At 44.2% G+C, this 14,691-nt stretch overlaps 1 pseudogene; it reads right to left on the bottom strand.

The window, feature by feature from the left end:
- Positions 1-5,377: 5,377 nt before the first annotated feature.
- Positions 5,378-5,842, bottom strand: LOC125346594 (annotated as a pseudogene).
- Positions 5,843-14,691: the final 8,849 nt, after the last annotated feature.

The raw sequence follows: 14,691 nt of genomic DNA, 5'->3' as shown, positions 1-14,691 counted from the left end.
GGCCTGTCCTATCATCTCATCCACATTCCTCCAAGGCCAGGCACAAAAACTAGAATTTGGCCTTTATCCCAGATTTTTGTCCTGCTTTGTTCCTGAGGGGCAGAGACACAAGATAGAACTTGCTGGATTTCTTGGCTTACCTCATTTAACATGGTTTGTTCTAGTTCCATCATTTCCCTGCAAATTGTAATGGGGTCCCCCCAAGGGAGGGCACCACAATGTAATGAAGTCCGAGGGGGGGGTCCTCTATCCCTCCAAGAGTCCACCACTCAGACAGTCTCAAGTAAAAAGATGGGTTTATTGGGGAAGTAAAAAGTATACTGACCAGCCAGGGTCACGGCCCAGACTCGGGAGCTGGAACCGGGACCATAAAAGGCAGGCTGGCTGGCCAGGGCCACAGCCCAGATTCAGGAGCTGGGACTGCGTGCCCCGGGCCATGCTCAGGGTCGGGTTATAAAGGCAAACACCACATGGTCAAGCCTGCTACATGAAGGTGGCCAATGAGGTTAGAACACTTACAGAGCATGCCAGGTCACACGGAGGTGGCCAATGGAGTTACAATCTGCCTTATAGCAACTGTTTGAACTAACCTATCACTTTAGTTAGACTTGGCGCACAGATTTGGCGGGGCTCACATTATGCAGGCGAATAAGCCATAGGAGGAAACAGGTTTAACCTTGAGTATTCCATTACTCAGGTGGTCAAGCAGCTTACACAATCTAATCACAATGAAGGGGAACTTCCCTGGATAGGGCGGGGAGATCTTAGTGAAGATGGAGTAGTCTTCTGCTCTCTTTAACTAATCTGAGATGGAGCCAATCTGATACCCCTCAACAGCCAATGATGGCACTGGCCAGATCTGACCTCCATATTACACAAATGACATAATACTTCTTCTTTCTGGTTCTTTGTGTGTAACATTCCATTATTTCCCTTAGCTTGCACTCATTTTGCCCAATAGTCATTCTAAATAGATGTTAATGTTTTATTGAACCTAAATATGGAAAGTTCACCATTGGTATTAGGGTCTTCAATCTGAACTTAGCCAAGTACTGGTGATTCACACCTGTAAGCCTAATGACTCAAGAGCAAGGATCTGAGGATCAAGGTTCCAAGCCAACTCAGGACTCAGGCAGGAAGTTACAATGAACTTAAGAAAACAAAAAGCTGAAGTAGAGCTGTGACTCCAGTGGTAGTGTTAGCCTTAAGCAAAAATAAAAGAGGAAATGTTGACTAGATAACTTAATTGACTAAATAAATTTCTTTACTCATTCTTGTTTCTCTTAGCTGACACTCTTTTTGTCTAGTTATCTTTCTAGATAGATGGTCCTGTTTCATTGAACCTAACATGGAGAGTTCACTCTAGTTATCTGGGTCCTCAGTCTGAACTTAAGAGGAAATACTTATTTGGGCTCACGGTTTCAGAGGTATCAGTCCGAGGCACTTGGCCCTGTGGCTTCTGGGCCTTGAATGAGACAGAACAACACAGTCATGCATGAGAGAGTCAATCCGGTCACTCATAACAGCAAGGGATCAGAGTGAGGCAAGGGGCTGGAGGCAATGTATTCTTCAAGGACTCACCTCCAGTGGCCTGCTTCCTCTACCTACCTCACCTCTGAAAATTTCTGTTCCTTTCAGTACCTCATACATTATGGATTCAGATTAAGGAAAGAATGGAATTTTCATCCCAATTATAATAGAAAAAAATTGGGACCCACACAGAGGCAGCACTCCGGCAAAAGCTATAATGGAAGCTTTTTCTCAAGAAGGGAATGAGGGCGAAGGGAAGGGATATGGAAATGGGCTTGGGAAGGGGAGGGGTGAGGGAGGATATAAAGTGAGGGTGTGGGGAAGGAAAAAGCAAAAGGATAGGGAAGGGATGTGCGGTAGGGCACAGGGTCAGATGTGGGGAAGAGGTGTGGGGAAGAGCCCTGGAGAGAACCAGCCCCACACCTGAGGGGGCAGGCCCTTTGCTGGGTGGCTACAGTCATCCAGGGACTGGAAATTTTCCACTAGTCATAAGGATGGCATATTTTACAGACGGTTTCCCCTTACATCTTAAGATTTTCTTGTGTGAGACACAGGGCAGTGGCTAGTTCATTTGGAGGACATGATGATGTCACCAAGCCCTGTCTTCAGAACAGAAGGGTAAATGAGCACATTGTCAACAAGGAAGGGAAAAGACACAGTTTCACTTACTCACAAAAATGAATTAAGGGCTTGAGGATTTATCTATCTCTTGTCCCCTGAGGGTTCTATCTACTTCAAAACTATGCTAAAAGCCAGGTAACATGGCACATGCCTATAATCCTAGCTACTCAGGAGGCTGAGAAATGAGTATCACAGTCCAAAGTCATCATGGGTAGAAAAGTCCATGAAACTTTTATCTCCAATTAAACCAGCAAAAAAGCCTGAACTGGAGGTATGGCTCAGGTAGCAGAGTGCCAGCGTTGAGTAAAACTAAGGGATATGCCCAGCCCTGTGTCCAAATTCAGACTATAGTTTCTTTGGATAGTTAGAGATAAGAGTTGCATAGACTTTCCTGGCCAGGCTGACTTTGAACAGCGACCCTCAGAGCTCAGCTCCCTGAGTAGCTAGGATAACAGGCATGAGACATTGGCAGGCACCCAGCTAGGGGAATCTTTTCTTAGAGATCAGGCTGTAGAGGACAACAGAGGGACGGCTGGCAGGGAAGTGTGCAGGGACATGGGAAGAGCCCCTGAGACCCTGGCACTGGCCCTGTGCTGCCCCCAGGCACTATCCCCTGAAACGGCCTTGCCACCACTTTCCAGCAGGGATGTCTGGCAGCACTTCTTGGGCCTCCGGGCTCTGTAACCCCTCTACCACCCAAAGTCAAGGCTAGGAGAGACCCTTCCTGCTCCATCTCCTTCAGCCCCACCCAGTAGGAGGAGACTGGAGTCCCGGCAGCAGTTGCAAGCCTGCAATCACTTTGAAGCTAATCAACCCCACACTGAGTATGGTGGAACCACGTAGGGCGCTCTAGGAGGGAGCTGCTCGAAGCTGAGGGAGGACAGGGTAGGGATGGGGGCAGGAAGGGGAGGGCAGAGCTCTGATTGCTTGTGACAGTGGGTGCCAGGAAGGCAGGCCCTTGTCCAAAACTCAGGAGACCACTTTGTTCCTGTTCTGTTCCAGGAATAAACTAATAACTTCCTTGGAACTCCTCCAAGGACAAAGACAGAGCTAATGGCCAACCAGGCCACATCTGAGACTTGGGACTGTTTTAACTGCATACCTTTTGTTAGGTCCACCCTGGAAAAATGGCCCCTTCCCCCCTTCTCTCTGCATACCAACATCTGGTGCCAGGCAGGCAGTTCAGTTCGGGTAATAAATTCTTCTGCCTGAATAGCCACATGAGGGTCTCCTTGGGCCAGAGGACATCTCCAATTTCTACCCCTAATGTCAAAGCCCCTTCCCAGCAGGAAGTAGCCAGAGAGAACTGCCACCCTTTTATAGCTATCAAAAGGCTGGAATGTTAGGTCTTCCCATAAAAAATTGTCCCTTTTCTTGTTCTCCCTTGGTGCACACATGGCCTCTCCCCTAGAAGTCCCCACCCAGAGACGGAGACAACTGACAGCACCTGGGGACAGTGGGAGGTTCCCCCAGGCTGAGGTCACTTCCTCTTCCTCTGAGGTCACATCCACATCTACTCTGATCATGCCTCCTTTAGACCAGGAGAGGTTCCCAGGCTCTGGGATCACATGTGCATCTGCTGTGGCCAGCCCTCTACTCCCACCGTCTCCCTATATAATCAGTCTCCATGATTAGTTCCCCCCTTCTCCCACTCCCTTCCCTCTGCACACCTCCATCTGGTGCTCCTCTCTGCATACCTCTATCTTGTGCAGGCCAGCATGTTTGGGTCTCCTAATAAACTTTTGTCTGCTGGAACTATGTGGCAGTCTCTTTTTAGTGAACCTTACATTATAATGCTGAGACCTGGAAGAGGATAGTGTCAGGATGGCTGGATCCGTCCTCTTCTCTCTGTTTGTCTGCTTGCTTGCTTAGGTTACTTAGTAAAGCTCCATCAAGATTTCTTACCATTGTGACTTGTCCAGATAGTCACCATCTTGGCCATGTGGTGAGTTTTTATGCGACCCCCTACCCTTCTAGCAAGTGTTCAAAGGTCAGTTTGTATGCTAGTAATGTGTCTCTTTACAAAAATTGTCTGAAAGGTTTTCTGGTAACTCCTTAACTGGGTTCACAGGCCAAAGAAAAAATGTGCAATTTTAAACTCAAAACCGCATGCATTTGTAAGGTAACCAAGACTTAACTGGCTCCATAGGCTAAAGAGAAAAGAAAAAAAAAGCAGTTTTAAACTCAAGCCACAAAGAAGCTCATCAGATTTGGGAGCAATCTAATTTCTGTTTCCCAAGTATGAAAGCTGCCTTGAATACAGAGCTGACAATGGCTTCCATCTTTTTTTTTTTTTGACAGTTCCACATTTTATTTACATTTTAAGACTACCTTTAATCTCAAAATCACATATCCATACACTTATTTCCTTTTTGTTGACTTAAACATAAATGCATGGTTTATTAAACAAAGACTGTAATCAAATATTTGTCATGTCTGTTACATGTAACACACAGGAACAGCTTTTAACAAATTCATCGACCCCCCCCAACATATTTTTATTATAAATACAGGTATCAAACAATCCTGAATATATTTGATACTGCTAGTAGTCAGCACCCACACCATTTCAAAAATTAACACAATTTGTGATAATATTCACTGTACCTGCTACTTTAACCAATTTCAACTATAGCTTTTTCACTAAGATGGATAAAGCATGCCACTTCGGTTTTTCCTTCTGGAGATTTTGTTTCAGAAGCACACTCATTTTCCACTTCCATCTGACTCTTACTGCCATACTTTCACTTTGAAAACCTGAGTTCTAATTCAAGTACTCCAGGTTCATGTTCAAGTGACAGTGCCTTAACAAGAGAAAGAAAAATTCTGCTGCATTTTCCCTCCTGTTACCTGAAAATATAATGGGTGTTAAATATATTCTTACAAGTGTCCAGGTCATGTTTACCAGCTGGAATTCTCTTACTTAATGTGTAGGTATTTTGCATTGTGATATATTTATTTTTATTTATTTATTTATTATTATAATTATTTTTTTGGCCAGTCCTGGGGCTTGGACTCAGGGCCTGAGCAATGTCCCTGGCTTCTTTTTGCTCAAGGCTAGCACTCTGCCACTTGAGCCACAGCACCCCTTCTGGCCATTTTCTGTATATGTGGTGCTGGGGAATTGAACCCAGGGCCTCATGTATATGAGGCAAGCACTCTTGCCACTAGGCCATATCCCCAGCCCTGCATTGTGATATTTAATCAAGACATTAATATGAGAAGGTTGTTGATTTACGACAAATTTGAGATTCACTAAAATTAATTGTTGTATGTTTGTCCTTCGGGTGGCTGTGGAAGCTTCCTATTTTCCTTGGATATCACTAGACACCTCAGCTCTTGAAGTACAACTTTGATGCTATAGGAATTTTGCCACTTTGCTAACACTGGTATGCTCCGTGCTTCCACCATTCCACTGGAATTGTTTGTTCCATTCATATTGATTTTTATTACAAATCTAACTGATGGAGGAGCTTCTGGATATTTAGGTCCACATTCTACTTTTAGGCTATATGTTCTGTTTTCATAATTTGTCCTTGGTGGCCCAATAATCATGCCTGCTCACCTTGTGTCATATCTTCATATCTTCAAGGCCCCAGCTAACCATACCATCGCCTACTCCTTTTTGTCCTTCAAGTACTTCCAATAAGCAAAAATTACGAGGAAATTTAACTCCTGTGGAGACCACCATCTTCTCCTTCTTCCCAGCGCAGCTGCCCTCACACACAGATGCACATGTCATGTCCGGAACGCGCTGGCCTCTCCATCTTAATTAGTATCCTCAAGTGTTATGTTCAGTTAAAAATTAATGTTTAATGTTTCTGTTTCAAAACTCTCATCATGTCTACTATGAGTTTTGTTATTACAGATTTTATTCTGTGCAGCATTTAATCAGATTCATAGAGGATTAAATAACTCTTGAAAGCATTTATTGGTCAAACTTAACTTCTATTTTTTCTTTCTTTTTTTTTGCCAGTGCCTAGGTGTTGGGGTCTGAACGACCCCTTTCTCCCCCCACGGGGAGAATGGTAACCACAAAATCTATGAAAGAGCACTCAGCCTGGCCCTCCTCCAGCGGAAGGCCAAAGGCGTGCTCACATGGGCAAGCACTAAGTTGAGGAAAGGTTGCTGAAGCCTCCCCTCCCCCCAGTCCCCCCACGTGTTACCAAGAGCGGGGGCGAAAAGGAAGGCATCAGGGACACGCTGCGGTGGTGGGATGCATCTCAACGACTTTAATATGGAAGGGCACTTATATAGAAGTAATGGCGGGAAAGAAAGGGGGCCGGTCAAAGGGCCAGTCATAGGCTAAGGACCATGTTCATCAAGTGACATCACGAAACTTCCTTTGTGGGCGGGACAGCCCCATCATGATGGCACGCACGTGTTCACTTCCCAAGGGGGGAGGCCAGAAGGTGGGAGGGACTTCCATTGTCCCAAGGCTGGTGGATGGGCAGCCTTCCTCCAAGGCCATAATAATCCCCAACACCTGGGCACTGTCCCTGAGCTTCTTTTGCTCAAGCCTAGTGCTCTACCACTTGAACCACAGCACCACTTCTGGCCTTTTCAGTTTATGTGGTACTGAGGAATAAAACCTAGGGCTTCATGCATGCTAGGCCAGCTCTCTACCACTAAACCACATCCCCAGCCCTTAACTTCTATTCTTAACAAGTTCCAGGTAAGCCTTGCTTAAAAATTATTTCTATTGATATCCTTGTTGCTTCCAGTGAAAGTAAAAAAGGTTTTCTGGCTAAAAACCTCACTTGATCTGTCACCTTGCCCCTCCAATGTGGGTCATGCCATCAGCAAACTGGGACAAGCCATCCCAGCAACAAGAATCTAAACCCAGGACAAAGCTAGTCCTGGAAATGAGGGATCATGGAGAGGCGTAAGAGGGGATGGTGTCAGATCCTAAATGGAGTTACTTTGTGCTTGCCCTTTCAGAACTAACCAGAGCTGGGAGATCAAAAGAAAATCATTAATAAGCAAGCTTATCTAATGTTCATACCTGTCTTTCTTCTAAATGGACAGGAACATATTTATTACCTGCCATTTCTATTTGTAGTGGGTCTCTCATCCATACTCTACATCGGCCAAACAGATATAGTTCAGTTATAGGAATGATTAAGGCCTCCCACTGGTCCCTAAACCACTCCAAGCCAGCCCCAGCATCTGACTGGTTATTCTTTTTTTTTTTTTTTTTTTGGCCAGTCCTGGGCCTTGGACTCAGGGCCTGAGCACTGTCCCTGGCTTCTTCCCGCTCAAGGCTAGCACTCTGCCACTTGAGCCACAGCGCCGCTTCTGGCCGTTTTCTGCATATGTGGTGCTGGGGAATCGAACCTAGGGCCTCGTGTATCCGAGGCAGGCATTCTTGCCACTAGGCTATATCCCCAGCCCCTGACTGGTTATTCTTAACCAGCCCACCATGCTTTCCCCTCCTCAGTTGCCAGATGTTAATCAGGCAGGAGTAGTCAGGGACATGACCCACCAACTCCGGGACTGTCTGGAATGTAGGAGACAGGATCTAGCCAAGTCATCCAAGCTTTATTTTTTCTTTTTCACCCTGATAGCTGCCCTTCCTTCTGCCTTTTGTGTACCCTGTCAAATAATATTTTTTCTTTTCTTATTGTTCAGGCCCTGCCTCACAAGACTTCTTTCAGACTTCATTCAAGAACACATACACTCATTCATCACCAATTAACTCTTACTACTGCCTTTTCCTAGACCTGATGACATTCCTGCCTTCTACCCCTAATATTGATGTCCTTTGCCAGCAGGAAGTAGCCAGAGAGAAGCAGTGCCCCTTTATTACTATCAAAAGGCTAGAATGTTAGGTCTGCCTGAGAAAAATGGCCCCTTCTCCCCTTCTCCTTGCTTCTGTCTGCACACCTCCATCTAGTGTAGGCCCTGCACACACCTCCATCTTCTGTGGGACAGGCAATTCTATTCTGCTAATAAATTCTCTCCTGCCTGAACAACCACGTGGCAGTCTCCTTTCGGCAAACCTTACACCTTTCTCACTCCCTGCACCAGTTTTTCCTACTTAACCTGATCCCAAAGTTCCATAAAGACCACTAAAGACATACTGAAGTGCTTTCATCTCACAGCTACTATGTGAGAAATTTCCTTTCTCTGTGCTTCATCATGGCTCTTTATTTGGCATATGGGGGCAAGTGGCCAGACCTAACTTGAGACTCCCACATCTGGCCCAGTTTCAGGGTTGATTAGTAGGCCCCTCTCAGCATTCAGCTTAATCCTCGAGTCCCCAAATTCCAGTGACTCTACAGATTGTAAATGCAAATGCCACTTGGTTTACTTGCCTTTTGCATTGTAACAGAAGAATATAGCTTCCTGGCACTTATTAGTCCTATCCAATATAATTAACTACCAGTGGAAGCAAGGAAGAGGAGGGCTGGGGTTAATGAGATTGGGACAGGTTTCTGCATTCTATAAAGTATGTGGGCTAGAGACTACAGCCTTAGGAAATAATCAATGCCATTGTTGGTTGAGCTCAGATTGATTTCATAAGCAAGAACTGGGCTATTGAAATATCAGAGAGAGAGAGAGAGAGAGAGAGAGAGACAGAGACAGAGACAGAGAGACAGAGAGAGAGAAAGAAAGAGATCTTTTCTATTTAAACTCCCTTTAAGGAAAAAAAAAGATAGATTGCATCTTAGTGTGCATGTGCCAGGATTGAGGCTCGAATTCAAGGTGTTGACTCACCATTTTTGCTCAAGCCTGGCACTTTACCACTTGAGCTTACTACTTACGGCTTTTTCTATTTTTTTTTTTTTTTTGGCCAGTCCTGAGGCTTGAACTCAGGGCCTGAGCACTGTCCCTGGCTTCTTTTTGCTCAAGGCTAGCACTCTGCCACTTGACCCACAGTGCCACTTCTGGCCGTTTTCTGTATATGGGTGCTGGGGAATTGAACCCAGGGCTTCATGTATGGGAGGCAAGCACTCTTGCCACTAGGCCATATTCCCAGTCCCTACTTACGGCTTTTTGATGGTTGGTTAATTGGAGATAAGTCTCTTAGACTTTTCTGCCTGGGCTGGGTTTGAATCACAATACTCAGATCTCAAGCCTCCTGAATAGCAAAGATTATGGGTGTGAGCAACTACCTGGCTTGAATATGTTCTATTACAAATTAAAATACACATGTGGAAATCAGAAACAAATGTAGGGAAGGATAAATTAAACATATTTACTTATTGCCTTTTGATAAATGTTGCATTGCAAGTGGCATAAACTCAATCTAAGGATCACTACTAACTAATCCAAGATTTCCTCATCTTGGCCTACACTAAGTTTCTTCATTAAACAGAGTCCATTTGGCAACAGGGTAAAGATTTGAGTCAAGTGAAATATTTTTCATGAGGAAAAAAAAAAGCCTAAACTGAGAGGTGCTTTTGATTGCACCACTTTTATGCATTAAAGTTTGGGAAGCCAAAAAAAGATGCTCAAGGGGGGACAAGCTTAGGCCTTAACTTTCAGTGAGTTCGCCTTTAAATAGATTAAATACATATTCTATCTTGATGTTCAATTTTTTTTTTAATTTTTATTTTTGCCCGTCCTGGCTGGGGCATGGACTCGGGGCCTGAGCACTGTCCCTGGCTTCTTTTTGCTCAAGGCTACCACTCTGCCACTTGAGCCTCAGCGCCACTTCTGGCCATTTTCTGTATATGTGGTACTGGGGAATTGAACCCAGGGCTTCATGTATGGGAGACAAACATATTCCCAGCCTCAAAATTTTTTATCTTTGCCAAAAGTAGTAGTTGCAAATGCCTCTAATCCCAGCTACTTAGGAGGCTGAGCTCTTAAGATCAAAGTTCAAAACCAGCCTAGGCAGCAAAGTCTGTGAGACTGCAGTTCACCACCAGAAAACCAGAAGTGGCACTGTGGCTCAAGTGGTAAAGCACTAGCTTTGAGATGAAGAGCTCAGGGACAGCACCCGTGACTGACAAAAAAAAAAAAAAAAAGAAAGAAAAACAAAGGGATAGGAGCATGGCTTAGTGGCAGAGTGCCTACTTAGCATACATGAGGCCCTGAATTCAACACATAGTTCTGAGAATTTCAACCTTTGAGGAGTCTTTCCTTCCCCGCTTTCCAGGAGGCAATTATGTCTCTCCTCAGTGCCATGAGGGAATGTTTCTGTTATGGCTTTTATGGCAGATGACAGGAACATGAAATGTGAAGATCTTTCATATAATTCACAGACAGTCCATTTCTTCCTAGGAAGCAATAATGTATAAGTGTGTGTGTGTGTGTGTGTGTGTGTGTGTGTGTGGGCACGCATGCACAATCACCACTACTGGGGTTTGAATTCAGGCTTTGTAATCACCACTACTGGGGTTTGAATTCAGGCTTTGTACTCTTACTTGGCTTGTTATGCTCAAGGATGATGCTATACCACTTGAGTAACAGCTCTACTTCTGTCTATTAGTGATTAACAGGAAGTAAGAGTCTCAACCTCTTGAGTGGCTATGATTACCGGCTTTAGCCATCTGCACACAGTTATTATACACACTTTTGAAAGTTTTTAGTATTGTTAATTACTTAGAGCTGGATCTTTTTATTCTTTGTGGCTTGTCTTCCTTCCATGGTCATATTGTAGACCAGATTCCAATTCAGAGAAAAGGGCCAGGCTGGGAGTAGAGACATACAATTCCCTCTTCAAGGGTTTAGCCAAACAAATGAACTGGTGTTCTTAATTCCTACAGCTGGGGCTTTCCACAGGGCTGCTAAAAGAAACAGGATCTGATGAACTAAAGAAAAGTGCATTTGTCTCAAGCTTGGAGTGACCAACAGCCCCAAAGCAATCTGGACCTTACATACCCAGGAGTCACCCGGTAACCCGCACCTAGGCGACTGCACACGTGCTGGTATACTGGGGCTTGAACTTTGGTTATCACACTCCTGCTCTTTTTTGCTCAATGCTGGTGCTCTCCTACTTGAGCCACACCCCCACTTCTGGCTTTTTGCAGGTTAACTAGAAACAAGAGTTTCACAGACTTTCCTGTCTGGGTTGTATTCCAACTTTGATCCTTAGTACCTCAGCCTCCTGAGTACCTAGATTTACAGGTATAAGCCACTCTTGCTGAACTGCATTTGCTAACATGGTTTTAAAAACTTTTCTTAGAGGAATATTGGTCTCTCATTTTACTTAGTTTTGGTATCAAAGCAATACTAAAGATTAGGAAGTTTTTTCCTATCCTAATTTCTTAAAGAGGTCATGTAGACATGTTCTACCAAATATATGGTAGAATTCTCTACTGAAACAAGTTGAGCTTGAAGACTATTGTAGGTTACAAAATTCAAAGTCAGTATCAATAATTGCTACACATAGCTATTCAAATTATAAATTTCATACTGGGTCAGTTGTGGTAGATTTATCTTTATAAGGAATTACTCTTCCATTTTAGTTGTAAAAAATATTTTTAAGACTGCAGAGTCTGTAATGATAACCCTTCATTCACTCCTGATATAAGTAGTTTGAATCTTGCTTTTCTTGCAGTCTTCCGAGAGCTTTGTCAATTTTATTGATCTTTTCAAAGAACCAGATCTTTGTTTCATTAAGTCTTTATGGATTTTTTATTCCATTTCATTGATTTCTGATTTTTTTTGGCTGTTTCCTTTGGTTTTCATCTGCACTTAAAAAAAGTTTCTTGAGGTGGATCTTTCCTGTTAATATATGTAGAAATTTCATACACTACAGATTCTCTACTTAGCTGTCCTTTAGCCACACCTAAAAAATCTTGATATATATTCATTTTTATACACATACAGTGTGGGGTTTGAACTTAGGGCCTGGGTGCTATTTCTGAGGCATATACACATGCACACGCACGTTCACTCGCATGCGCGCGCACACACACACACACACTTCCCCAAAGACTTTATCTTTGATTTACTTAGAAATGATTATCTTTATCTAGAAATATATTGTGGGCTGGGAGTGTGACTTAGTGGTAGAGTGCTTGCCTAGCATGCATGAAGCCCTGGGTTGGATTCCTCAGTACCACATAAACAGAAAAGGCTGGAAGTGGTACTGTGGCTCAAGTGGTAAAGTGCTACTTTTGAACAAAAGCAGCCCAGGGACAGTGCCCAGGCCCTGAGTTCAAGCCCAAGGCCTGGAGGAAAAAAAAAAGAAATGTGTTGCTAGTTTTCATGTATTTGGAGATTTTTTCTTTTTTTTTTTGTGGTAATGAGATATGAACTCAAAGCCTCATGCTTGCCAGGTTGGTGCTACTACTTGAGCCACACTTCTAACCCTGCTTTTTGCTAATAATTTTACAGATGGAATCCAGTGAACTTTTCTGTCCAGATTGACCTTGAACTTCAAATCTTCCTGAGTTCAGCTAGTAGCTAGGATTAGAGACGATTCTATTGTGCCACCAACATAGATTTCATATTATTTCAGTTCTCAAAAATGTACTGGGGGGGAGGGAAAGGGGGAGGGAGGAATGAGGGAGGAGGTAACAAACAGTACAAGAAATGTATCTAATGCCTAACATATGAAACCGTAACCTCTCTGCACATCAGTTTGACAATAAAAAATTTTTTTTAAATGTACTGGGGACTGACTTACAGCCCCAAATACAGATTGCCACGGCATGTGTTCTATGGACACGTAAAAGGATGTGTGTTCTGCTGTTTAGGGGTTAAGAAATCAGTAAGCATCATTTAGATCTTGTAGACTCATAGCATTGCTGAGTTCTACATCCTTGCTGTGAAAGCTGTGTAAGGGAGTTGTGGGGGAACTGACATGTGCAGGACTCTATTTGAGTTTCCACTGAACGCATAAAGACCGAACTGGCTTCTCTAGGTCACACTGGGCAGAGAAGTTAAAAGACAACAGCCAGTTGCAGGTTTAGATCACTCAGCCCCACTCTGCCAATGTTCTGAGTACAGGGGGCAAGGCTTTCATCTTTGCACCCCTTGATCGGAGTCCAGTGACTGGGCCAGAGCAAATACAGTGTCCACAAACAGATGAATGGCTGAGGACATGTCCTCAGAACCTTTAGGACATTGGTCTTGTCTGTGACATGAGCTCTCTTGTGGAAAGATAAAATTAGAGAAAAGGCCAGGCACTGGTGGCTCATGCCAGTTAATCCTACCTACACAGGAGGTAAATGGCAAGTTTGAAGCAGCCCAGGCAAGAAAGTCCATAGCTCCAACTAGCCAGGAGAAAGCCAGAAGTGGAGCTGTGGCTCAAGTGGCAGAATATTAGCCTTGACCAAAAAAGCTAAAAGACAGATCCCAGACCCCGAATTCAAGCACTAGGACTACATGCATGCACATACCCACACACAAGCATCCACATGAGAAGGAAGCTAACAGGAAACAGCATGGCTCAAGAACCTAGCAAGAGTGCTGGGAATGTGGCTTAGCAGTAGAGTGCTTGCCTAGCATGCACGAAGCCCTGGGTTCGATTCCTTAGCACCATACAAACAGAAAAAGCCAGAAGTGATGCTGTAGCTTAAGAGGTAGAGTGCTAGCTACCCTTGAGCAAAAAGAAGCCAGGGACAGTGCTCAGGCAGGCCCCGAGTCCAAGTTCTAGGACTGGCAGAAAAGGAAAAAAAAAAAAAAAGAATGAAGGAAGAAAGAAAATACAGGCAGCCAGAGCCATGCCCAGCACTGGGAAGACCCTTAGGCCAGACATGCCTAATTCCTAGTGGGGAATGGCAAGTCTTCATACATAAATGTTTGCTGAGTCCCTAAGACACACTCCAAATGTTTCACTGAGGGCATGCACAAACACTCTCAAAGGAATAGCAAATTAATATTTGAGGGGGAAAAAGGTAATGGGTGATGAGGTCAGAATTTGTTTTTCTTCCTACAAAAAACTTGTTCAGACCTCACCTCATGCCCAAATTCAGAACATGACACATCCACCTTACGTTAAAAACAAAACAAGGTAAGGCAGGCACCAGTGGCTCATGCCTGTAGTCCCAGATACTCAGGAGGCAGAGATCCGATGAATGAGGTTTGAAGCCAGCCCTGGCAGTAAAGTCTGTGAGACTCTTGTCTCCAATAAACTACTCAAAAAAGCTGGAAATGAAGCTGTGGCTCAAGTGGTAGAGAGTGAGCAAAAGCTCAGGGACAGCGCCCACGTCCAGTTCAAGTGCCAGGACTTGCAAGATAGATAGATAGATAGATAGATAGATAGATAGATAGATAGATAGATGATAGATAAATAGATACTAAGAACAAGTTACGGATGAACACAGGCAGTTTTGGTTTGCCTGAGAAGCCTGCTATCTGATGGATGGGTCAGCAAGTCCTTGGAGCATTCAATGTGCAGGGGCTCAGGGCACTCTGCTAACTGAAGCAGGGCAAACATTCTGAGCCATTTCTAGCCAGTGTCATACTGGGATGCCCCTTCCCTCCAGAAAGCACAGGAGCAATATTCAGATTCCAGCAGTGGTCAACTTGCTCTTCCTTGTAGACAGCCTTGTAGGCTGGTAGTACTCCATGGGCTTACAGAAAGAAGTGCAGGCCTCTCAATCTCATCTTCATGGTAGACATTTTACACTGCCTTCC

This window comes from Perognathus longimembris, chromosome 2, assembly GCF_023159225.1.
Source record: "Perognathus longimembris pacificus isolate PPM17 chromosome 2, ASM2315922v1, whole genome shotgun sequence".
NCBI classification, from domain to species: domain Eukaryota; kingdom Metazoa; phylum Chordata; class Mammalia; order Rodentia; family Heteromyidae; genus Perognathus; species Perognathus longimembris.
This window is presented reverse-complemented; position numbering and strand designations above follow the sequence as displayed.